The 23,305-nt window shown below is 43.3% G+C and overlaps 9 non-coding genes across 9 annotated transcripts; all 9 read left to right on the top strand.

Annotated features, from left to right (window-relative positions):
• The first annotated feature begins 2,809 nt into the window (after positions 1-2,809).
• Positions 2,810-2,922, top strand: trnal-uaa (transfer RNA leucine (anticodon UAA)). The gene is made up of 2 exons: positions 2,810-2,847; positions 2,877-2,922. It is a non-coding gene; the product is annotated as a tRNA-Leu (tRNA).
• A 671-nt stretch (positions 2,923-3,593) lies between these two features.
• Positions 3,594-3,705, top strand: trnal-caa (transfer RNA leucine (anticodon CAA)). The gene is made up of 2 exons: positions 3,594-3,631; positions 3,660-3,705. It is a non-coding gene; the product is annotated as a tRNA-Leu (tRNA).
• Positions 3,706-6,729: 3,024 nt separating this feature from the next.
• trnal-caa (transfer RNA leucine (anticodon CAA)) lies at positions 6,730-6,841 on the top strand. The gene is made up of 2 exons: positions 6,730-6,767; positions 6,796-6,841. It is a non-coding gene; the product is annotated as a tRNA-Leu (tRNA).
• A 672-nt stretch (positions 6,842-7,513) lies between these two features.
• On the top strand, positions 7,514-7,626 carry trnal-caa (transfer RNA leucine (anticodon CAA)). Its single transcript has 2 exons — positions 7,514-7,551; positions 7,581-7,626. It is a non-coding gene; the product is annotated as a tRNA-Leu (tRNA).
• A 1,457-nt stretch (positions 7,627-9,083) lies between these two features.
• On the top strand, positions 9,084-9,196 carry trnal-uaa (transfer RNA leucine (anticodon UAA)). Its single transcript has 2 exons — positions 9,084-9,121; positions 9,151-9,196. It is a non-coding gene; the product is annotated as a tRNA-Leu (tRNA).
• A 3,025-nt stretch (positions 9,197-12,221) lies between these two features.
• trnal-caa (transfer RNA leucine (anticodon CAA)) lies at positions 12,222-12,334 on the top strand. The gene is made up of 2 exons: positions 12,222-12,259; positions 12,289-12,334. It is a non-coding gene; the product is annotated as a tRNA-Leu (tRNA).
• Positions 12,335-15,360: 3,026 nt separating this feature from the next.
• Positions 15,361-15,473, top strand: trnal-uaa (transfer RNA leucine (anticodon UAA)). The gene is made up of 2 exons: positions 15,361-15,398; positions 15,428-15,473. It is a non-coding gene; the product is annotated as a tRNA-Leu (tRNA).
• A 2,240-nt stretch (positions 15,474-17,713) lies between these two features.
• On the top strand, positions 17,714-17,826 carry trnal-caa (transfer RNA leucine (anticodon CAA)). The gene is made up of 2 exons: positions 17,714-17,751; positions 17,781-17,826. It is a non-coding gene; the product is annotated as a tRNA-Leu (tRNA).
• A 3,026-nt stretch (positions 17,827-20,852) lies between these two features.
• trnal-uaa (transfer RNA leucine (anticodon UAA)) lies at positions 20,853-20,965 on the top strand. The gene is made up of 2 exons: positions 20,853-20,890; positions 20,920-20,965. It is a non-coding gene; the product is annotated as a tRNA-Leu (tRNA).
• The last annotated feature ends 2,340 nt before the right edge of the window (positions 20,966-23,305 follow it).

Raw genomic sequence — 23,305 nt, 5'->3', positions numbered from 1 at the left:
AAGTCGCCAGACTCAAGACGTACTCTTTTCTCTGAGGAATTAGGCCTTCTGGTCTTTGAATGGACCCATGGGTTCAAATCCCACTCCGAACAAGTTCTTTCATGTGATGTTTTGGGTACTGTGTTGGCTGTGCGACAGTTTCTTTAAAATTGATCAGTTCCATGTTTGTGTACCATAATAAGAAGTACAAAATATATAAAATTCAAGTGCTTGGCATTGCGCCGTCTTCTAGCTTTCAATCCAACAAACAGTTAAGACATTAAACCAAAAACTGTCAGGACGGCAGAGTTGGCTCAGGCCCCAGTCACAAGGTGTAATTCTTTCCATGGTGAATTGGGGCTTCTGGGCTCAAGATTGGTCTATCGTCACAAGGATAATTTATACAAAATGCGTTCTTCAGTACTCTGTGGTACATTTTTAAACCACCCACATGTAACGAGGCTCATCAACATCTTGTCAGGATGGCTGAGCGGTCTAAGGCGCCAGACTCAAGGTGTAATCTTCCAATGGTAAATGGAGGCTTCTGGTCTCCAAATGGAGGCGTGGGTTCAAGTCCCACTCCTGACAAATACTTTTGTTTGAATTTAAGGGGATCATCTTGGCTGTTGGGATGGCTTTTTGGGGACAACTCAGTGGAAGGTTTGAGTCGCACTGTGGACCATAGAAAAAAAAGACAAAATATAGAAGATACATCAATTTGGCAGTTTGCCGTAGTATAATTTGTATATTCAACCAACAATGAAGACCATCCCAAATTGAGTGGCAGGATGGTCGAGTGGTCTAAGTCGCTGGACTTAGGACGATCCCCTTCCTCTGAGTGGTTAGGCCTTCTAGTCTTTGAATGGACCCGTGGGTTCAAATCCCACTCCGGACAAGTTCTTTCATGTGATGTTTTGGGTACTGTGTTGGCTGTCCGACAGTTTCTTCAATATCGATCAGTTCCATGTTTGTGTACCATAATAACAAGTACAAAATATATAAAATTCGAGTGTTTGGCATTGCGCCGTCTTTTAGCTTTCAATCCAACAAACAGTTAAGACATTAAACCAAAAACTGTCAGGACGGTTGAGTTGGCTCAGGCCCCAGTCACAAGGTGTAATTCTTTCCATGGTGAATTGGGGCTTCTGGGCTCAAGATTGGACGACTGTCACGAGGATAATTTATATAAATTGCAAGTCCTTCAATACTCCGTGGTACATTTTTAAACCACCCACATGTGAAGAGGATAGTCAACACCTTCTCAGGATGGCCGAGCGGTCTAAGGCGCCAGACTCAAGGTGTTAATCTTCCAATATTAAATTGGGACTTCTGGTCTCCGGATGGAGGCGTGGGTTCAAATCCCACTCCTGACAAATACTTTAGTTTGAATTTCAGGGGATCATCTTGGCTGTTGGGATGGCTTTTTGGGGACAACTCAGTGGAAGGTTTGAGTCGCACTGTGGACCATAGAAAAAAAGACAAAATATAGAAGATACATCTATTTGGCAGTTTGCCGAAGTATAATTTGTATATTCAACCAACAATAAAGACCAACTCCCATTGACTGTCAGGTTTCCCGAGTGGTCTAAGTCGCCAGACTCAAGACGTTCTCTTTTCTCTGAGGAATTTGGCCTTCTGGTCTTTGAATGGACCCGTGGGTTCAAATCCCACTCCGAACAAGTTCTTTCATGTGATGTTTTGGGTACTGTGTTGGCTGTGCGACAGTTTCTTCAATATTGATCAGTTCCATGTTTGTGTACCATAATAACAAGTACAAAATATATAAAATTCAAGTGCTTGGCATTGCGCCGTCTTTTAGCTTTCAATCCAACAAACAGTTAAGACATTAAACCAAAAACTGTCAGGACGGTTGAGTTCGCTCAGGCCCCAGTCACAAGGTGTAATTCTTTCCATGGTGAATTTGGGCTTCTGGGCTCAAGATTGGACGACTGTCACGAGGATAATTTATATAAAGTGCAAATCCTTCAATACTCCGTGGTACATTTTTAAACCACCCACATGTGAAGAGGACAATCAACACCTTGTCAGGATGGCCGAGCGGTCTGAGCCGCCAGACTCAAGGCGTGCATCTTCCAATAGTAAATTGGGGCTTCTGGTCTCCGGATGGAGGCGTGGGTTCAAATCCCACTCCTGACAAATTCTTTTGTTTGAATTTAAGGGGTTCATCTTGGCTGTTTGGAAGGTTTTTTGGGGACAACTCAGTGGAAGGTTTGAGTCGCACTGTGGACCATAGAAAAAAATGAAAAAATATAGAAGATGCATCTATTTGGCAGTTTGTCGTAGGATAATTTGTATATTCAACCCACAATGAAGACCATCCCAGATTGAATGTAAGCATGGTCATGTGGTCTAAGGTGGCAGACTTAGTACGCATCCCTTATTCTGAGGAATTAGGCCTTCTGGTCTCCGAATGGAACCATGGGTTCAAATCCCACTCCGGACAAGTTCGCTCATTTGATGTTTTGGGAACTGAGTTGGCTGTGTGACAGTTTCTTCAAGATTGATCAGTTCCACGTTTGTGTACCACAGTAACAAGGACAAAATATATTTGAAAGAAAGTGCTTGGCATTGCACCCCCTTTTAGGTTTCAATCCAACAAACAGTGAAGACATTTAGCCAAAAACCGTCAGGACGGTTGAGTTGGCTCAGGCCCCAGTCACAAGGTGTAATTCTTTCCATGGTGAATTGGGGCTTCTGGGCTCAAGATTGGACGACTGTCACGAGGATAATTTATATAAAGTGCAAGTCCTTCAATACTCCGTGGTACATTTTTAAACCACCCACATGTGAAGAGCATAATCAACACCTTGTCAGGATGGCCGAGCGGTCTAAGGCGCCAGACTTAAGGTGTTAATCTTCCAATATTAAATTGGGGCTTCTGGTCTCCAGATGGAGGCGTGGGTTCAAGTCCCACTCCTGACAAATACTTTAGTTTGAATTTCAGGGGATCTTCTTGGCTGTTGGGATGGCTTTTTGGGGACAACTCAGTGGAAGGTTTGAGTCGCACTGTGGACCATAGAAAAAAAGACAAAATATAGAAGATACATCTATTTGGCAGTTTGCCGAAGTATAATTTGTATATTCAACCAACAATAAAGACCAACTCCCATTGACTGCCAGGTTTCCCGAGTGGTCTAAGTCGCCAGACTCAAGACGTACTCTTTTCTCTGAGGAATTAGGCCTTCTGGTCTTTGAATGGACCCGTGGGTTCAAATCCCACTCCGAACAAGTTCTTTCATGTGATGTTTTGGGTACTGTGTTGGCTGTGCGACAGTTTCTTCAATATTGATCAGTTCCATGTTTGTGTACCATAATAACAAGTACAAAATATATAAAATTCGAGTGCTTGGCATTGCGCCGTCTTCTAGCTTTCAATCCAACAAACAGTTAAGACATTAAACCAAAAACTGTCAGGACGGCTGAGTTGGCTCAGGCCCCAGTCACAAGGTGTAATTCTTTCCATGGTGAATTGGGGCTTCTGGGCTCAAGATTGGTCTATCGTCACAAGGATAATTTATACAAAATGCAAGTCCTTCAGTACTCTGTGGTACATTTTTAAACCACCCACATGTAACGAGGCTCATCAACATCTTGTCAGGATGGCCGAGTGGTCTAAGGCGCCAGACTCAAGGTGTAATCTTCCAATGGTAAATGGAGGCTTCTGGTCTCCAAATGGAGGCGTGGGTTCAAGTCCCACTCCTGACAAATACTTTTGTTTGAATTTAAGGGGATCATCTTGGCTGTTGGGATGGCTTTTTGGGGACAACTCAGTGGAAGGTTTGAGTCGCACTGTGGACCATAGAAAAAAAAGACAAAATATAGAAGATACATCAATTTGGCAGTTTGCCGTAGTATAATTTGTATATTCAACCAACAATGAAGACCACCCCAAATTGAGTGGCAGGATGGTCGAGTGGTCTAAGTCGCTGGACTTAGGACGATCCCCTTCCTCTGAGCGGTTAGGCCTTCTAGTCTTTGAATGGACCCGTGGGTTCAAATCCCACTCCGGACAAGTTCTTTCATGTGATGTTTTGGGTACTGTGTTGGCTGTCCGACAGTTTTTTCAATATTGATTAGTTCCATGTTTGTGTACCATAATAACAAGTACAAAATATATAAAATTCGAGTGTTTGGCATTGCGCCGTCTTTTAGCTTTCAATCCAACAAACAGTTTAGACATTAAACCAAAAACTGTCAGGACGGTTGAGTTGGCTCAGGCCCCAGTCACAAGGTGTAATTCTTTCCATGGTGAATTGGGGCTTCTGGGCTCAAGATTGGACGACTGTCACGAGGATAATTTATATAAATTGCAAGTCCTTCAATACTCCGTGGTACATTTTTAAACCACCCACATGTGAAGAGGATAGTCAACACCTTGTCAGGATGGCCGAGCGGTCTAAGGCGCCAGACTCAAGGTGTTAATCTTCCAATATTAAATTGGGACTTCTGGTCTCCGGATGGAGGCGTGGGTTCAAATCCCACTCCAGACAAATACTTTAGTTTGAATTTCAGGGGATCATCTTGGCTGTTGGGATTGCTTTTTGGGGACAACTCAGTGGAAGGTTTGAGTCGCACTGTGGACCATAGAAAAAAAGACAAAATATAGAAGATACATCTATGTGGCAGTTTGCCGAAGTATAATTTGTATATTCAACCAACAATAAAGACCAACTCCCATTGACTGCCAGGTTTCCCGAGTGGTCTAAGTCGCCAGACTCAAGACGTACTCTTTTCTCTGAGGAATTTGGCCTTCTGGTCTTTGAATGGACCCGTGGGTTCAAATCCCACTCCGAACAAGTTCTTTCATGTGATGTTTTGGGTACTGTGTTGGCTGTGCGACAGTTTCTTCAATATTGATCAGTTCCATGTTTGTGTACCATAATAACAAGTACAAAATATATCAAATTCAAGTGCTTGGCATTGCGCCGTCTTTTAGCTTTCAATCCAACAAACAGTTAAGACATTAAACCAAAAACTGTCAGGACGGTTGAGTTGGCTCAGGCCCCAGTCACAAGGTGTAATTCTTTCCATGGTGAATTTGGGCTTCTGGGCTCAAGATTGGACGACTGTCACGAGGATAATTTATATAAAGTGCAAATCCTTCAATACTCCGTGGTACATTTTTAAACCACCCACATGTGAAGAGGACAATCAACACCTTGTCAGGATGGCCGAGCGGTCTGAGCCGCCAGACTCAAGGCGTTCATCTTCCAATAGTAAATTGGGGCTTCTGGTCTCCGGGTGGAGGCGTGGGTTCAAATCCCACTCCTGACAAATTCTTTTGTTTGAATTTAAGGGGTTCATCTTGGCTGTTTGGAAGGTTTTTTGGGGACAACTCAGTGGAAGGTTTGAGTCGCACTGTGGACCATAGAAAAAAATGAAAAAATATAGAAGATGCATCTATTTGGCAGTTTGTCGTAGGATAATTTGTATATTCAACCCACAATGAAGACCATCCCAGATTGAATGTAAGCATGGTCGTGTGGTCTAAGGTGGCAGACTTAGTACGCATCCCTTATTCTGAGGAATTAGGCCTTCTGGTCTCCGAATGGAACCATGGGTTCAAATCCCACTCCGGACAAGTTCGCTCATTTGATGTTTTGGGAACTGAGTTGGCTGTGTGACAGTTTCTTCAAGATTGATCAGTTCCACGTTTGTGTACCACAGTAACAAGGACAAAATATATTTGAAAGAAAGTGCTTGGCATTGCACCCCCTTTTAGGTTTCAATCCAACAAACAGTGAAGACATTTAACCAAAAACCGTCAGGACGGTTGAGTTGGCTCAGGCCCCAGTCACAAGATGTAATTCTTTCCATGGTGAATTGGGGCTTCTGGGCTCAAGATTGGACGACTGTCACGAGGATAATTTATATAAAGTGCAAGTCCTTCAATACTCCGTGGTACATTTTTAAACCACCCACATGTGAAGAGCATAATCAACACCTTGTCAGGATGGCCGAGCGGTCTGAGGCGCCAGACTTAAGGTGTTAATCTTCCAATATTAAATTGGGGCTTCTGGTCTCCAGATGGAGGCGTGGGTTCAAGTCCCACTCCTGACAAATACTTTAGTTTGAATTTCAGGGGATCTTCTTGGCTGTTGGGATGGCTTTTTGGGGACAACTCAGTGGAAGGTTTGAGTCGCACTGTGGACCATAGAAAAAAAGACAAAATATAGAAGATACATCTATTTGGCAGTTTGCCGAAGTATAATTTGTATATTCAACCAACAATAAAGACCAACTCCCATTGACTGCCAGGTTTCCCGAGTGGTCTAAGTCGCCAGACTCAAGACGTACTCTTTTCTCTGAGGAATTGGGCCTTCTGGTCTTTGAATGGACCCATGGGTTCAAATCCCACTCCGAACAAGTTCTTTCATGTGATGTTTTGGGTACTGTGTTGGCTGTGCGACAGTTTCTTCAATATTGATCAGTTCCATGTTTGTGTACCATAATAACAAGTACAAAATATATAAAATTCGAGTGCTTGGCATTGCGCCGTCTTCTAGCTTTCAATCCAACAAACAGTTAAGACATTAAACCAAAAACTGTCAGGACGGCAGAGTTGGCTCAGGCCCCAGTCACAAGGTGTAATTCTTTCCATGGTGAATTGGGGCTTCTGGGCTCAAGATTGGTCTATCGTCACAAGGATAATTTATACAAAATGCGTTCTTCAGTACTCTGTGGTACATTTTTAAACCACCCACATGTAACGAGGCTCATCAACATCTTGTCAGGATGGCCGAGCGGTCTAAGGCGCCAGACTCAAGGTGTAATCTTCTAATGGTAAATGGAGGCTTCTGGTCTCCAAATGGAGGCGTGGGTTCAAGTCCCACTCCTGACAAATACTTTTGTTTGAATTTAAGGGGATCATCTTGGCTGTTGGGATGGCTTTTTGGGGACAACTCAGTGGAAGGTTTGAGTCGCACTGTGGACCATAGAAAAAAAAGACAAAATATAGAAGATACATCAATTTGGCAGTTTGCCGTAGTATAATTTGTATATTCAACCAACAATGAAGACCATCACAAATTGAGTGGCAGGATGGTCGAGTGGTCTAAGTCGCTGGACTTAGGACGATCCCCTTCCTCTGAGCGGTTAGTCCTTCTAGTCTTTGAATGGACCCGTGGGTTCAAATCCCACTCCGGACAAGTTCTTTCATGTGATGTTTTGGGTACTGTGTTGGCTGTCCGACAGTTTCTTCAATATTGATCAGTTCCATGTTTGTGTACCATAATAACAAGTACAAAATATATAAAATTCGAGTGTTTGGCATTGCGCCGTCTTTTAGCTTTCAATCCAACAAACAGTTAAGACATTAAACCAAAAACTGTCAGGACGGTTGAGTTGGCTCAGGCCCCAGTCACAAGGTGTAATTCTTTCCATGGTGAATTGGGGCTTCTGGGCTCAAGATTGGACGACTGTCACGAGGATAATTTATATAAATTGCAAGTCCTTCAATACTCCGTGGTACATTTTTAAACCACCCACATGTGAAGAGGATAGTCAACACCTTGTCAGGATGGCCGAGCGGTCTAAGGCGCCAGACTCAAGGTGTTAATCTTCCAATATTAAATTGGGACTTCTGGTCTCCGGATGGAGGCGTGGGTTCAAATCCCACTCCTGACAAATACTTTAGTTTGAATTTCAGGGGATCATCTTGGCTGTTGGGATGGCTTTTTGGGGACAACTCAGTGGAAGGTTTGAGTCGCACTGTGGACCATAGAAAAAAAGACAAAATATAGAAGATACATCTATTTGGCAGTTTGCCGAAGTATAATTTGTATATTCAACCAACAATAAAGACCAACTCCCATTGACTGCCAGGTTTCCCGAGTGGTCTAAGTCGCCAGACTCAAGACGTACTCTTTTCTCTGAGGAATTTGGCCTTCTGGTCTTTGAATGGACCCGTGGGTTCAAATCCCACTCCGAACAAGTTCTTTCATGTGATGTTTTGGGTACTGTGTTGGCTGTGCGACAGTTTCTTCAATATTGATCAGTTCCATGTTTGTGTACCATAATAACAAGTACAAAATATATCAAATTCAAGTGCTTGGCATTGCGCCGTCTTTTAGCTTTCAATCCAACAAACAGTTAAGACATTAAACCAAAAACTGTCAGGACGGTTGAGTTGGCTCAGGCCCCAGTCACAAGGTGTAATTCTTTCCATGGTGAATTTGGGCTTCTGGGCTCATGATTGGACGACTGTCACGAGGATAATTTATATAAAGTGCAAATCCTTCAATACTCCGTGGTACATTTTTAAACCACCCACATGTGAAGAGGACAATCAACACCTTGTCAGGATGGCCGAGCGGTCTGAGCCGCCAGACTCAAGGCGTTCATCTTCCAATAGTAAATTGGGGCTTCTGGTCTCCGGGTGGAGGCGTGGGTTCAAATCCCACTCCTGACAAATTCTTTTGTTTGAATTTAAGGGGTTCATCTTGGCTGTTTGGAAGGTTTTTGGGGGACAACTCAGTGGAAGGTTTGAGTCGCACTGTGGACCATAGAAAAAAATGAAAAAATATAGAAGATGCATCTATTTGGCAGTTTGTCGTAGGATAATTTGTATATTCAACCCACAATGAAGACCATCCCAGATTGAATGTAAGCATGGTCGTGTGGTCTAAGGTGGCAGACTTAGTACGCATCCCTTATTCTGAGGAATTAGGCCTTCTGGTCTCCGAATGGAACCATGGGTTCAAATCCCACTCCAGACAAGTTCGCTCATTTGATGTTTTGGGAACTGAGTTGGCTGTGTGACAGTTTCTTCAAGATTGATCAGTTCCACGTTTGTGTACCACAGTAACAAGGACAAAATATATTTGAAAGAAAGTGCTTGGCATTGCACCCCCTTTTAGGTTTCAATCCAACAAACAGTGAAGACATTTAACCAAAAACCGTCAGGACGGTTGAGTTGGCTCAGGCCCCAGTCACAAGGTGTAATTCTTTCCATGGTGAATTGGGGCTTCTGGGCTCAAGATTGGACGACTGTCACGAGGATAATTTATATAAAGTGCAAGTCCTTCAATACTCCGTGGTACATTTTTAAACCACCCACATGTGAAGAGCATAATCAACACCTTGTCAGGATGGCCGAGCGGTCTAAGGCGCCAGACTTAAGGTGTTAATCTTCCAATATTAAATTGGGGCTTCTGGTCTCCAGATGGAGGCGTGGGTTCAAGTCCCACTCCTGACAAATACTTTAGTTTGAATTTCAGGGGATCTTCTTGGCTGTTGGGATGGCTTTTTGGGGACAACTCAGTGGAAGGTTTGAGTCGCACTGTGGACCATAGAAAAAAAGACAAAATATAGAAGATACATCTATTTGGCAGTTTGCCGAAGTATAATTTGTATATTCAACCAACAATAAAGACCAACTCCCATTGACTGCCAGGTTTCCCAAGTGGTCTAAGTCGCCAGACTCAAGACGTACTCTCTTCTCTGAGGAATTAGGCCTTCTGGTCTTTGAATGGACCCGTGGGTTCAAATCCCACTCCGAACAAGTTCTTTCATGTGATGTTTTGGGTACTGTGTTGGCTGTGCGACAGTTTCTTCAATATTGATCAGTTCCATGTTTGTGTACCATCATAACAAGTACAAAATATATCAAATTCAAGTGCTTGGCATTGCGCCGTCGTTTAGCTTTCAATCCAACAAACAGTTAAGACATTAAACCAAAAACTGTCAGGACGGCTGAGTTTGCTCAGGCCCCAGTCACAAGGTGTAATTCTTTCCATGGTGAATTTGGGCTTCTGGGCTCAAGATTGGACGACTGTCACGAGGATAATTTATATAAAGTGCAAATCCTTCAATACTCCGTGGTACATTTTTAAACCACCCACATGTGAAGAGGACAATCAACACCTTGTCAGGATGGCCGAGCGGTCTGAGGCGCCAGACTCAAGGCGTTCATCTTCCAATAGTAAATTGGGGCTTCTGGTCTCCGGATGGAGGCGTGGGTTCAAATCCCACTCCTGACAAATTCTTTTGTTTGAATTTAAGGGGATCATCTTGGCTGTTTGGAAGGTTTTTTGGGGACAACTCAGTGGAAGGTTTGAGTCGCACTGTGGACCATAGAAAAAAATGAAAAAATATAGAAGATGCATCGATTTGGCAGTTTGTCGTAGGATAATTTGTATATTCAACCCACAATGAAGACCATCCCAAATTTAATGTAACCCTGGTCGTGTGGTCTAAGGTGGCAGACTTAGTACGCATCCCTTTTTCTAAGGAATTAAGCCTTCAGGTCTCCGAATGGAACCATGGGTTCAAATCCCACTCCGGACAAGTTCGCTCATTTGACGTTTTGGGAACTGAGTTGGCTGTGTGACAGTTTCTTCAAGATTGATCAGTTCCACGTTTGTGTACCACAGTAACAAGGATAAAATATATTTGAAAAAAAGTGCTTGGCATTGTACCCCCTTTTAGGTTTCAATCCAACAAACAGTAAAGATATTTAACCAAAAACCGTCAGGACGTCTGAGTTGGCTCAGGCCCCAGTCACAAGGTGTAATTGTTTCCATGATGAATATGGGCTTCTGGGCTCAAGATTGGTCTATCGTCACAAGGATAATTTATACAAAATGCAAGTCCTTCAGTACTCTGTGGTACATTTTTAAACCACCCACATGTAACGAGGCTCATCGACATCTTGTCAGGATGGCCGAGTGGTCTAAGGCGCCAGACTCAAGGTGTAATCTTCCAATGGTAAATGGAGGCTTCTTGTCTCCAAATGGAGGCGTGGGTTCAAGTCCCACTCCTGACGAATACTATTGTTTGAATTTAAGGGGATCATCTTGGCTGTTGGGATGGCTTTTTGGGGACAACTCAGTGGAAGGTTTGAGTCGCACTGTGGACCATAGAAAAAAAAGACAAAATATAGAAGATACATCAATTTGGCAGTTTGCCGTAGTATAATTTGTATATTCAACCAACAATGAAGACCATCCCAAATTGAGTGGCAGGATGGTCGAGTGGTCTAAGTCGCTGGACTTAGGACGATCCCCTTCCTCTGAGCGGTTAGGCCTTCTGGTCTTTGAATGGACCCGTGGGTTCAAATCCCACTCCGGACAAGTTCTTTCATGTGATGTTTTAGGTACTGTGTTGGCTGTGCGACAGTTTCTTCAATATTGATCAGTTCCATGTTTGTGTACCATAATAACAAGTACAAAATATATAAAATTCGAGTGTTTGGCATTGCGCCGTCTTTTAGCTTTCAATCCAACAAACAGTTAAGACATTAAACCAAAAACTGTCAGGACGGTTGAGTTGGCTCAGGCCCCAGTCACAAGGTGTAATTCTTTCCATGGTGAATTGGGGCTTCTGGGCTCAAGATTGGACGACTGTCACGAGGATAATTTATATAAAGTGCAAGTCCTTCAATACTCCGTGGTCCATTTTTAAACCACCCACATGTGAAGAGCATAATCAACACCTTCTCAGGATGGCCGAGCGGTCTAAGGCGCCAGACTTAAGGTGTTAATCTTCCTATATTAAATTGGGGCTTCTGGTCTCCAGATGGAGGCGTGGGTTCAAGTCCCACTCCTGACAAATACTTTAGTTTGAATTTCAGGGGATCATCTTGGCTGTTGGGATGGCTTTTTGGGGACAACTCAGTGGAAGGTTTGAGTCGCACTGTGGACCATAGAAAAAAAGACAAAATATAGAAGATACATCTATTTGGCAGTTTGCCGAAGTATAATTTGTATATTCAACCAACAATAAAGACCAACTCCCATTGACTGCCAGGTTTCCCGAGTGGTCTAAGTCGCCAGACTCAAGTCGTACTCTTTTCTCTGAGGAATTAGGCCTTCTGGTCTTTGAATGGACCCGTGGGTTCAAATCCCACTCCGGACAAGTTCTTTCATGTGATGTTTTGGGTACTGTGTTGGCTGTGCGACAGTTTCTTCAATATTGATCAGTTCCATGTTTGTGTACCATAATAACAAGTACAAAATATATAAAATTCAAGTGTTTGGCATTGCGCCGTCTTTTAGCTTTCAATCCAACAAACAGTTAAGACATTAAACCAAAAACTGTCAGGACGGTTGTGTTGGCTCAGGCCCCAGTCACAAGGTGAAATTCTTTCCATGGTGAATTGGGGCTTCTGGGCTCAAGATTGGACGACTGTCACGAGGATAATTTATATAAAGTGCAAGTCCTTCAGTACTCTGTGGTACATTTTTAAACCACCCACATGTAACGAGGCTCATCAACATCTTGTCAGGATGGCCGAGCGGTCTAAGGCGCCAGACTCAAGGTGTAATCTTCCAATGGTAAATTTGAGGCTTCTGGTCTCCAAATGGAGGCGTGGGTTCAAGTCCCACTCCTGACAAATACTATTGTTTGAATTTAAGGGGATCATCTTGGCTGTTGGGATGGCTTTTTGGGGACAACTCAGTGGAAGGTTTGAGTCGCACTGTGGATCATAGAAAAAAAAGACAAAATATAGAAGATACATCAATTTGGCAGTTTGCCGTAGTATAATTTGTATATTCAACCAACAATGAAGACCATCCCAAATTGAGTGGCAGGATGGTCGAGTGGTCTAAGTCGCTGGACTTAGGACGATCCCCTTCCTCTGCGCGGTTAGGCCTTCTGGTCTTTGAATGGACCCGTGGGTTCAAATCCCACTCCGGACAAGTTCTTTCATGTGATGTTTTGGGTACTGTGTTGGCTGTGCGACAGTTTCTTCAATATTGATCAGTTCCATGTTTGTGTACCATAATAACAAGTACAAAATATATAAAATTCGAGTGTTTGGCATTGCGCCGTCTTTTAGCTTTCAATCCAACAAACAGTTAAGACATTAAACCAAAAACTGTCAGGACGGTTGAGTTGGCTCAGGCCCCAGTCACAAGGTGTAATTCTTTCCATGGTGAATTGGGGCTTCTGGGCTCAAGATTGGACGACTGTCACGAGGATAATTTATATAAAGTGCAAGTCCTTCAATACTCCGTGGTACATTTTTAAACCACCCACATGTGAAGAGGATAGTCAACACCTTGTCAGGATGGCCGAGCGGTCTAAGGCGCCAGACTCAAGGTGTTAATCTTCCAATATTAAATTGGGACTTCTGGTCTCTGGATGGAGGCGTGGGTTCAAATCCCACTCCTGACAAATACTTTAGTTTGAATTTCAGGGGATCATCTTGGCTGTTGGGATGGCTTTTTGGGGACAACTCAGTGGAAGGTTTGAGTCGCACTGTGGACCATAGAAAAAAAGACAAAATATAGAAGATACATCTATTTGGCAGTTTGCCGAAGTATAATTTGTATATTCAACCAACAATAAAGACCAACTCCCATTGACTGCCAGGTTTCCCGAGTGGTCTAAGTCGCCAGACTCAAGACGTACTCTTTTCTCTGAGGAATTTGGCCTTCTGGTCTTTGAATGGACCCGTGGGTTCAAATCCCACTCCGAACAAGTTCTTTCATGTGATGTTTTGGGTACTGTGTTGGCTGTGCGACAGTTTCTTCAATATTGATCAGTTCCATGTTTGTGTACCATCATAACAAGTACAAAATATATAAATTTCAAGTGCTTGGCATTGCGCCGTCTTTTAGCTTTCAATCCAACAAACAGTTAAGACATTAAACCAAAAACTGTCAGGACGGTTGAGTTGGCTCAGGCCCCAGTCACAAGGTGTAATTCTTTCCATGGTGAATTTGGGCTTCTGGGCTCAAGATTGGACGACTGTCACGAGGATCATTTATATAAAGTGCAAATCCTTCAATACTCCGTGGTACATTTTTAAACCACCCACATGTGAAGAGGACAATCAACACCTTGTCAGGATGGCCGAGCGGTCTGAGGCGCCAGACTCAAGGCGTTCATCTTCCAATAGTAAATTGGGGCTTCTGGTCTCCGGATGGAGGCGTGGGTTCAAATCCCACTCCTGACAAATTCTTTTGTTTGAATTTAAGGGGATCATCTTGGCTGTTTGGAAGGTTTTTTGGGGACAACTCAGTGGAAGGTTTGAGTCGCACTGTGGACCATAGAAAAAAATGAAAAAATATAGAAGATGCATCTATTTGGCAGTTTGTCGTAGGATAATTTGTATATTCAACCCACAATGAAGACCATCCCAAATTGAATGTAAGCCTGGTCGTGTGGTCTAAGGTGGCAGACTTAGTACGCATCCCTTTTTCTGAGGAATTAGGCCTTCTGGTCTCCGAATGGAACCATGGGTTCAAATCCCACTCCGGACAAGTTCGCTCATTTGATGTTTTGGGAACTGAGTTGGCTGTGTGACAGTTTCTTCAAGATTGATCAGTTCCACGTTTGTGTACCACAGTAACAAGGACAAAATATATTTGAAAGAAAGTGCTTGGCATTGCACCCCCTTTTAGGTTTCAATCCAACAAACAGTAAAGACATTTAACCAAAAACCGTCAGGACGGCTGAGTTGGCTCAGGCCCCAGTCACAAGGTGTAATTCTTTCCATGGTGAATATGGGCTTCTGGGCTCAAGATTGGTCTGTCGTCACGAGGATAATTTATACAAAATGCAAGTCCTTCAGTACTCCGTGGTACATTTTTAAACCACCCACATGTAAAGAGGATCATGAACATCTTGTCAGGATGGCCGAGCGGTCTAAGGCGCCAGACTCAAGGTGTACTCTTGCAATGGTAAATAGGGTCTTCTGGTCTCCAAATGGAGGCGTGGGTTCATGTCCCACTCCTGACAATTACTTTTGTTTGAATTTAAGGGGATCATCTTGGCTGTTGGGATGGCTTTTTGGGGACAACTCAGTGGAAGGTTTGAGTCGTACTGTGGACCATAGAAAAAAAAGACAAAATATAGAAGATACATCAATTTGGTAGTTTGCCGTAGTATAATTTGTATATTCAACCAACAATGAAGACCATCCCAAATTGAGTGGCAGGATGGTCGAGTGGTCTAAGTCGCTGGACTTAGGACGATCCCCTTCCTCTGAGCGGTTAGGCCTTCTGGTCTTTGAATGGACCCGTGGGTTCAAATCCCACTCCGGACAAGTTCTTTCATGTGATGTTTTGGGTACTGTGTTGGCTGTGCGACAGTTTCTTCAATATTGATCAGTTCCATGTTTGTGTACCATAATAACAAGTACAAAATATATAAAATTCGAGTGTTTGGCATTGCGCCGTCTTTTAGCTTTCAATCCAACAAACAGTTAAGACATTAAACCAAAAACTGTCAGGACGGTTGAGTTGGCTCAGGCCCCAGTCACAAGGTGTAATTCTTTCCATGGTGAATTGGGGCTTCTGGGCTCAAGATTGGACGACTGTCACGAGGATAATTTATATAAAGTGCAAGTCCTTCAATACTCCGTGGTACATTTTTAAACCACCCACATGTGAAGAGCATAATCAACACCTTGTCAGGATGGCCGAGCGGTCTAAGGCGCCAGACTTAAGGTGTTAATCTTCCAATATTAAATTGGGGCTTCTGGTCTCCAGATGGAGGCGTGGGTTCAAGTCCCACTCCTGACAAATACTTTAGTTTGAATTTCAGGGGATCTTCTTGGCTGTTGGGATGGCTTTTTGGGGACAACTCAGTGGAAGGTTTGAGTCGCACTGTGGACCATAGAAAAAAAGACAAAATATAGAAGATACATCTATTTGGCAGTTTGCCGAAGTATAATTTGTATATTCAACCAACAATGAAGACCATCCCAAATTGAATGTAAGCCTGGTCGTGTGGTCTAAGGTGGCAGACTTAGTACGCATCCCTTTTTCTGAGGAATTAAGCCTTCAGGTCTCCGAATGGAACCATGGGTTCAAATCCCACTCCGGACAAGTTCGCTCATTTGATGTTTTGGGAACTGAGTTGGCTGTGTGACAGTTTCTTCAAGATTGATCAGTTCCACGTTTGTGTACCACAGTAACAAGGATAAAATATATTTGAAAAAAAGTGCTTGGCATTGTACCCCCTTTTAGGTTTCAATCCAACAAACAGTAAAGATATTTAACCAAAAACCGTCAGGACGTCTGAGTTGGCTCAGGCCCCAGTCACAAGGTGTAATTGTTTCCATGATGAATATGGGCTTCTGGGCTCAAGATTGGTCTATCGTCACAAGGATAATTTATACAAAATGCAAGTCCTTCAGTACTCTGTGGTACATTTTTAAACCACCCACATGTAACGAGGCTCATCGACATCTTGTCAGGATGGCCGAGTGGTCTAAGGCGCCAGACTCAAGGTGTAATCTTCCAATGGTAAATGGAGGCTTCTTGTCTCCAAATGGAGGCGTGGGTTCAAGTCCCACTCCTGACGAATACTATTGTTTGAATTTAAGGGGATCATCTTGGCTGTTGGGATGGCTTTTTGGGGACAACTCAGTGGAAGGTTTGAGTCGCACTGTGGACCATAGAAAAAAAAGACAAAATATAGAAGATACATCAATTTGGCAGTTTGCCGTAGTATAATTTGTATATTCAACCAACAATGAAGACCATCCCAAATTGAGTGGCAGGATGGTCGAGTGGTCTAAGTCGCTGGACTTAGGACGATCCCCTTCCTCTGAGCGGTTAGGCCTTCTGGTCTTTGAATGGACCCGTGGGTTCAAATCCCACTCCGGACAAGTTCTTTCATGTGATGTTTTAGGTACTGTGTTGGCTGTGCGACAGTTTCTTCAATATTGATCAGTTCCATGTTTGTGTACCATAATAACAAGTACAAAATATATAAAATTCGAGTGTTTGGCATTGCGCCGTCTTTTAGCTTTCAATCCAACAAACAGTTAAGACATTAAACCAAAAACTGTCAGGACGGTTGAGTTGGCTCAGGCCCCAGTCACAAGGTGTAATTCTTTCCATGGTGAATTGGGGCTTCTGGGCTCAAGATTGGACGACTGTCACGAGGATAATTTATATAAAGTGCAAGTCCTTCAATACTCCGTGGTCCATTTTTAAACCACCCACATGTGAAGAGCATAATCAACACCTTCTCAGGATGGCCGAGCGGTCTAAGGCGCCAGACTTAAGGTGTTAATCTTCCTATATTAAATTGGGGCTTCTGGTCTCCAGATGGAGGCGTGGGTTCAAGTCCCACTCCTGACAAATACTTTAGTTTGAATTTCAGGGGATCATCTTGGCTGTTGGGATGGCTTTTTGGGGACAACTCAGTGGAAGGTTTGAGTCGCACTGTGGACCATAGAAAAAAAGACAAAATATAGAAGATACATCTATTTGGCAGTTTGCCGAAGTATAATTTGTATATTCAACCAACAATAAAGACCAACTCCCATTGACTGCCAGGTTTCCCGAGTGGTCTAAGTCGCCAGACTCAAGTCGTACTCTTTTCTCTGAGGAATTAGGCCTTCTGGTCTTTGAATGGACCCGTGGGTTCAAATCCCACTCCGGACAAGTTCTTTCATGTGATGTTTTGGGTACTGTGTTGGCTGTGCGACAGTTTCTTCAATATTGATCAGTTCCATGTTTGTGTACCATAATAACAAGTACAAAATATATAAAATTCAAGTGTTTGGCATTGCGCCGTCTTTTAGCTTTCAATCCAACAAACAGTTAAGACATTAAACCAAAAACTGTCAGGACGGTTGTGTTGGCTCAGGCCCCAGTCACAAGGTGAAATTCTTTCCATGGTGAATTGGGGCTTCTGGGCTCAAGATTGGACGACTGTCACGAGGATAATTTATATAAAGTGCAAGTCCTTCAGTACTCTGTGGTACATTTTTAAACCACCCACATGTAACGAGGCTCATCAACATCTTGTCAGGATGGCCGAGCGGTCTAAGGCGCCAGACTCAAGGTGTAATCTTCCAATGGTAAATTTGAGGCTTCTGGTCTCCAAATGGAGGCGTGGGTTCAAGTCCCACTCCTGACAAATACTATTGTTTGAATTTAAGGGGATCATCTTGGCTGTTGGGATGGCTTTTTGGGGACAACTCAGTGGAAGGTTTGAGTCGCACTGTGGATCATAGAAAAAAAAGACAAAATATAGAAGATACATCAATTTGGCAGTTTGCCGTAGTATAATTTGTATATTCAACCAACAATGAAGACCATCCCAAATTGAGTGGCAGGATGGTCGAGTGGTCTAAGTCGCTGGACTTAGGACGATCCCCTTCCTCTGCGCGGTTAGGCCTTCTGGTCTTTGAATGGACCCGTGGGTTCAAATCCCACTCCGGACAAGTTCTTTCATGTGATGTTTTGGGTACTGTGTTGGCTGTGCGACAGTTTCTTCAATATTGATCAGTTCCATGTTTGTGTACCATAATAACAAGTACAAAATATATAAAATTCGAGTGTTTGGCATTGCGCCGTCTTTTAGCTTTCAATCCAACAAACAGTTAAGACATTAAACCAAAAACTGTCAGGACGGTTGAGTTGGCTCAGGCCCCAGTCACAAGGTGTAATTCTTTCCATGGTGAATTGGGGCTTCTGGGCTCAAGATTGGACGACTGTCACGAGGATAATTTATATAAAGTGCAAGTCCTTCAATACTCCGTGGTACATTTTTAAACCACCCACATGTGAAGAGGATAGTCAACACCTTGTCAGGATGGCCGAGCGGTCTAAGGCGCCAGACTCAAGGTGTTAATCTTCCAATATTAAATTGGGACTTCTGGTCTCTGGATGGAGGCGTGGGTTCAAATCCCACTCCTGACAAATACTTTAGTTTGAATTTCAGGGGATCATCTTGGCTGTTGGGATGGCTTTTTGGGGACAACTCAGTGGAAGGTTTGAGTCGCACTGTGGACCATAGAAAAAAAGACAAAATATAGAAGATACATCTATTTGGCAGTTTGCCGAAGTATAATTTGTATATTCAACCAACAATAAAGACCAACTCCCATTGACTGCCAGGTTTCCCGAGTGGTCTAAGTCGCCAGACTCAAGATGTACTCTTTTCTCTGAGGAATTTGGCCTTCTGGTCTTTGAATGGACCCGTGGGTTCAAATCCCACTCCGAACAAGTTCTTTCATGTGATGTTTTGGGTACTGTGTTGGCTGTGCGACAGTTTCTTCAATATTGATCAGTTCCATGTTTGTGTACCATCATAACAAGTACAAAATATATAAATTTCAAGTGCTTGGCATTGCGCCGTCTTTTAGCTTTCAATCCAACAAACAGTTAAGACATTAAACCAAAAACTGTCAGGACGGTTGAGTTGGCTCAGGCCCCAGTCACAAGGTGTAATTCTTTCCATGGTGAATTTGGGCTTCTGGGCTCAAGATTGGACGACTGTCACGAGGATAATTTATATAAAGTGCAAATCCTTCAATACTCCGTGGTACATTTTTAAACCACCCACATGTGAAGAGGACAATCAACACCTTGTCAGGATGGCCGAGCGGTCTGAGGCGCCAGACTCAAGGCGTTCATCTTCCAATAGGAAATTGGGGCTTCTGGTCTCCGGATGGAGGCGTGGGTTCAAATCCCACTCCTGACAAATTCTTTTGTTTGAATTTAAGGGGATCATCTTGGCTGTTTGGAAGGTTTTTTGGGGACAACTCAGTGGAAGGTTTGAGTCGCACTGTGGACCATAGAAAAAAATGAAAAAATATAGAAGATGCATCTATTTGGCAGTTTGTCGTAGGATAATTTGTATATTCAACCCACAATGAAGACCATCCCAAATTGAATGTAAGCCTGGTCGTGTGGTCTAAGGTGGCAGACTTAGTACGCATCCCTTTTTCTGAGGAATTAGGCCTTCTGGTCTCCGAATGGAACCATGGGTTCAAATCCCACTCCGGACAAGTTCGCTCATTTGATGTTTTGGGAACTGAGTTGGCTGTGTGACAGTTTCTTCAAGATTGATCAGTTCCACGTTTGTGTACCACAGTAACAAGGACAAAATATATTTGAAAGAAAGTGCTTGGCATTGCACCCCCTTTTAGGTTTCAATCCAACAAACAGTAAAGACATTTAACCAAAAACCGTCAGGACGGCTGAGTTGGCTCAGGCCCCAGTCACAAGGTGTAATTCTTTCCATGGTGAATATGGGCTTCTGGGCTCAAGATTGGTCTGTCGTCACGAGGATAATTTATACAAAATGCAAGTCCTTCAGTACTCCGTGGTACATTTTTAAACCACCCACATGTAAAGAGGATCATGAACATCTTGTCAGGATGGCCGAGCGGTCTAAGGCGCCAGACTCAAGGTGTACTCTTGCAATGGTAAATAGGGTCTTCTGGTCTCCAAATGGAGGCGTGGGTTCATGTCCCACTCCTGACAATTACTTTTGTTTGAATTTAAGGGGATCATCTTGGCTGTTGGGATGGCTTTTTGGGGACAACTCAGTGGAAGGTTTGAGTCGTACTGTGGACCATAGAAAAAAAAGACAAAATATAGAAGATACATCAATTTGGTAGTTTGCCGTAGTATAATTTGTATATTCAACCAACAATGAAGACCATCCCAAATTGAGTGGCAGGATGGTCGAGTGGTCTAAGTCGCTGGACTTAGGACGATCCCCTTCCTCTGAGCGGTTAGGCCTTCTGGTCTTTGAATGGACCCGTGGGTTCAAATCCCACTCCGGACAAGTTCTTTCATGTGATGTTTTGGGTACTGTGTTGGCTGTGCGACAGTTTCTTCAATATTGATCAGTTCCATGTTTGTGTACCATAATAACAAGTACAAAATATATAAAATTCGAGTGTTTGGCATTGCGCCGTCTTTTAGCTTTCAATCCAACAAACAGTTAAGACATTAAACCAAAAACTGTCAGGACGGTTGAGTTGGCTCAGGCCCCAGTCACAAGGTGTAATTCTTTCCATGGTGAATTGGGGCTTCTGGGCTCAAGATTGGACGACTGTCACGAGGATAATTTATATAAAGTGCAAGTCCTTCAATACTCCGTGGTACATTTTTAAACCACCCACATGTGAAGAGCATAATCAACACCTTGTCAGGATGGCCGAGCGGTCTAAGGCGCCAGACTTAAGGTGTTAATCTTCCAATATTAAATTGGGGCTTCTGGTCTCCAGATGGAGGCGTGGGTTCAAGTCCCACTCCTGACAAATACTTTAGTTTGAATTTCAGGGGATCTTCTTGGCTGTTGGGATGGCTTTTTGGGGACAACTCAGTGGAAGGTTTGAGTCGCACTGTGGACCATAGAAAAAAAGACAAAATATAGAAGATACATCTATTTGGCAGTTTGCCGAAGTATAATTTGTATATTCAACCAACAATAAAGACCAACTCCCATTGACTGCCAGGTTTCCCAAGTGGTCTAAGTCGCCAGACTCAAGACGTACTCTCTTCTCTGAGGAATTAGGCCTTCTGGTCTTTGAATGGACCCGTGGGTTCAAATCCCACTCCGAACAAGTTCTTTCATGTGATGTTTTGGGTACTGTGTTGGCTGTGCGACAGTTTCTTCAATATTGATCAGTTCCATGTTTGTGTACCATCATAACAAGTACAAAATATATCAAATTCAAGTGCTTGGCATTGCGCCGTCGTTTAGCTTTCAATCCAACAAACAGTTAAGACATTAAACCAAAAACTGTCAGGACGGCTGAGTTTGCTCAGGCCCCAGTCACAAGGTGTAATTCTTTCCATGGTGAATTTGGGCTTCTGGGCTCAAGATTGGACGACTGTCACGAGGATAATTTATATAAAGTGCAAATCCTTCAATACTCCGTGGTACATTTTTAAACCACCCACATGTGAAGAGGACAATCAACACCTTGTCAGGATGGCCGAGCGGTCTGAGGCGCCAGACTCAAGGCGTTCATCTTCCAATAGTAAATTGGGGCTTCTGGTCTCCGGATGGAGGCGTGGGTTCAAATCCCACTCCTGACAAATTCTTTTGTTTGAATTTAAGGGGATCATCTTGGCTGTTTGGAAGGTTTTTTGGGGACAACTCAGTGGAAGGTTTGAGTCGCACTGTGGACCATAGAAAAAAATGAAAAAATATAGAAGATGCATCGATTTGGCAGTTTGTCGTAGGATAATTTGTATATTCAACCCACAATGAAGACCATCCCAAATTTAATGTAACCCTGGTCGTGTGGTCTAAGGTGGCAGACTTAGTACGCATCCCTTTTTCTAAGGAATTAAGCCTTCAGGTCTCCGAATGGAACCATGGGTTCAAATCCCACTCCGGACAAGTTCGCTCATTTGACGTTTTGGGAACTGAGTTGGCTGTGTGACAGTTTCTTCAAGATTGATCAGTTCCACGTTTGTGTACCACAGTAACAAGGATAAAATATATTTGAAAAAAAGTGCTTGGCATTGTACCCCCTTTTAGGTTTCAATCCAACAAACAGTAAAGATATTTAACCAAAAACCGTCAGGACGTCTGAGTTGGCTCAGGCCCCAGTCACAAGGTGTAATTGTTTCCATGATGAATATGGGCTTCTGGGCTCAAGATTGGTCTATCGTCACAAGGATAATTTATACAAAATGCAAGTCCTTCAGTACTCTGTGGTACATTTTTAAACCACCCACATGTAACGAGGCTCATCGACATCTTGTCAGGATGGCCGAGTGGTCTAAGGCGCCAGACTCAAGGTGTAATCTTCCAATGGTAAATGGAGGCTTCTTGTCTCCAAATGGAGGCGTGGGTTCAAGTCCCACTCCTGACGAATACTATTGTTTGAATTTAAGGGGATCATCTTGGCTGTTGGGATGGCTTTTTGGGGACAACTCAGTGGAAGGTTTGAGTCGCACTGTGGACCATAGAAAAAAAAGACAAAATATAGAAGATACATCAATTTGGCAGTTTGCCGTAGTATAATTTGTATATTCAACCAACAATGAAGACCATCCCAAATTGAGTGGCAGGATGGTCGAGTGGTCTAAGTCGCTGGACTTAGGACGATCCCCTTCCTCTGAGCGGTGAGGCCTTCTGGTCTTTGAATGGACCCGTGGGTTCAAATCCCACTCCGGACAAGTTCTTTCATGTGATGTTTTAGGTACTGTGTTGGCTGTGCGACAGTTTCTTCAATATTGATCAGTTCCATGTTTGTGTACCATAATAACAAGTACAAAATATATAAAATTCGAGTGTTTGGCATTGCGCCGTCTTTTAGCTTTCAATCCAACAAACAGTTAAGACATTAAACCAAAAACTGTCAGGACGGTTGAGTTGGCTCAGGCCCCAGTCACAAGGTGTAATTCTTTCCATGGTGAATTGGGGCTTCTGGGCTCAAGATTGGACGACTGTCACGAGGATAATTTATATAAAGTGCAAGTCCTTCAATACTCTGTGGTCCATTTTTAAACCACCCACATGTGAAGAGCATAATCAACACCTTCTCAGGATGGCCGAGCGGTCTAAGGCGCCAGACTTAAGGTGTTAATCTTCCTATATTAAATTGGGGCTTCTGGTCTCCAGATGGAGGCGTGGGTTCAAG

This window comes from Idiotropiscis lumnitzeri, chromosome 12 (assembly GCF_059441095.1).
Source record: "Idiotropiscis lumnitzeri isolate Australia: NSW breed Sydney's pygmy pipehorse chromosome 12, RoL_Ilum_1.0, whole genome shotgun sequence".
Lineage (NCBI taxonomy): Eukaryota > Metazoa > Chordata > Actinopteri > Syngnathiformes > Syngnathidae > Idiotropiscis > Idiotropiscis lumnitzeri.
The sequence above is the reverse complement of the archived record's forward strand: the minus strand, read 5'-3'. Positions and strand labels throughout refer to the sequence as shown.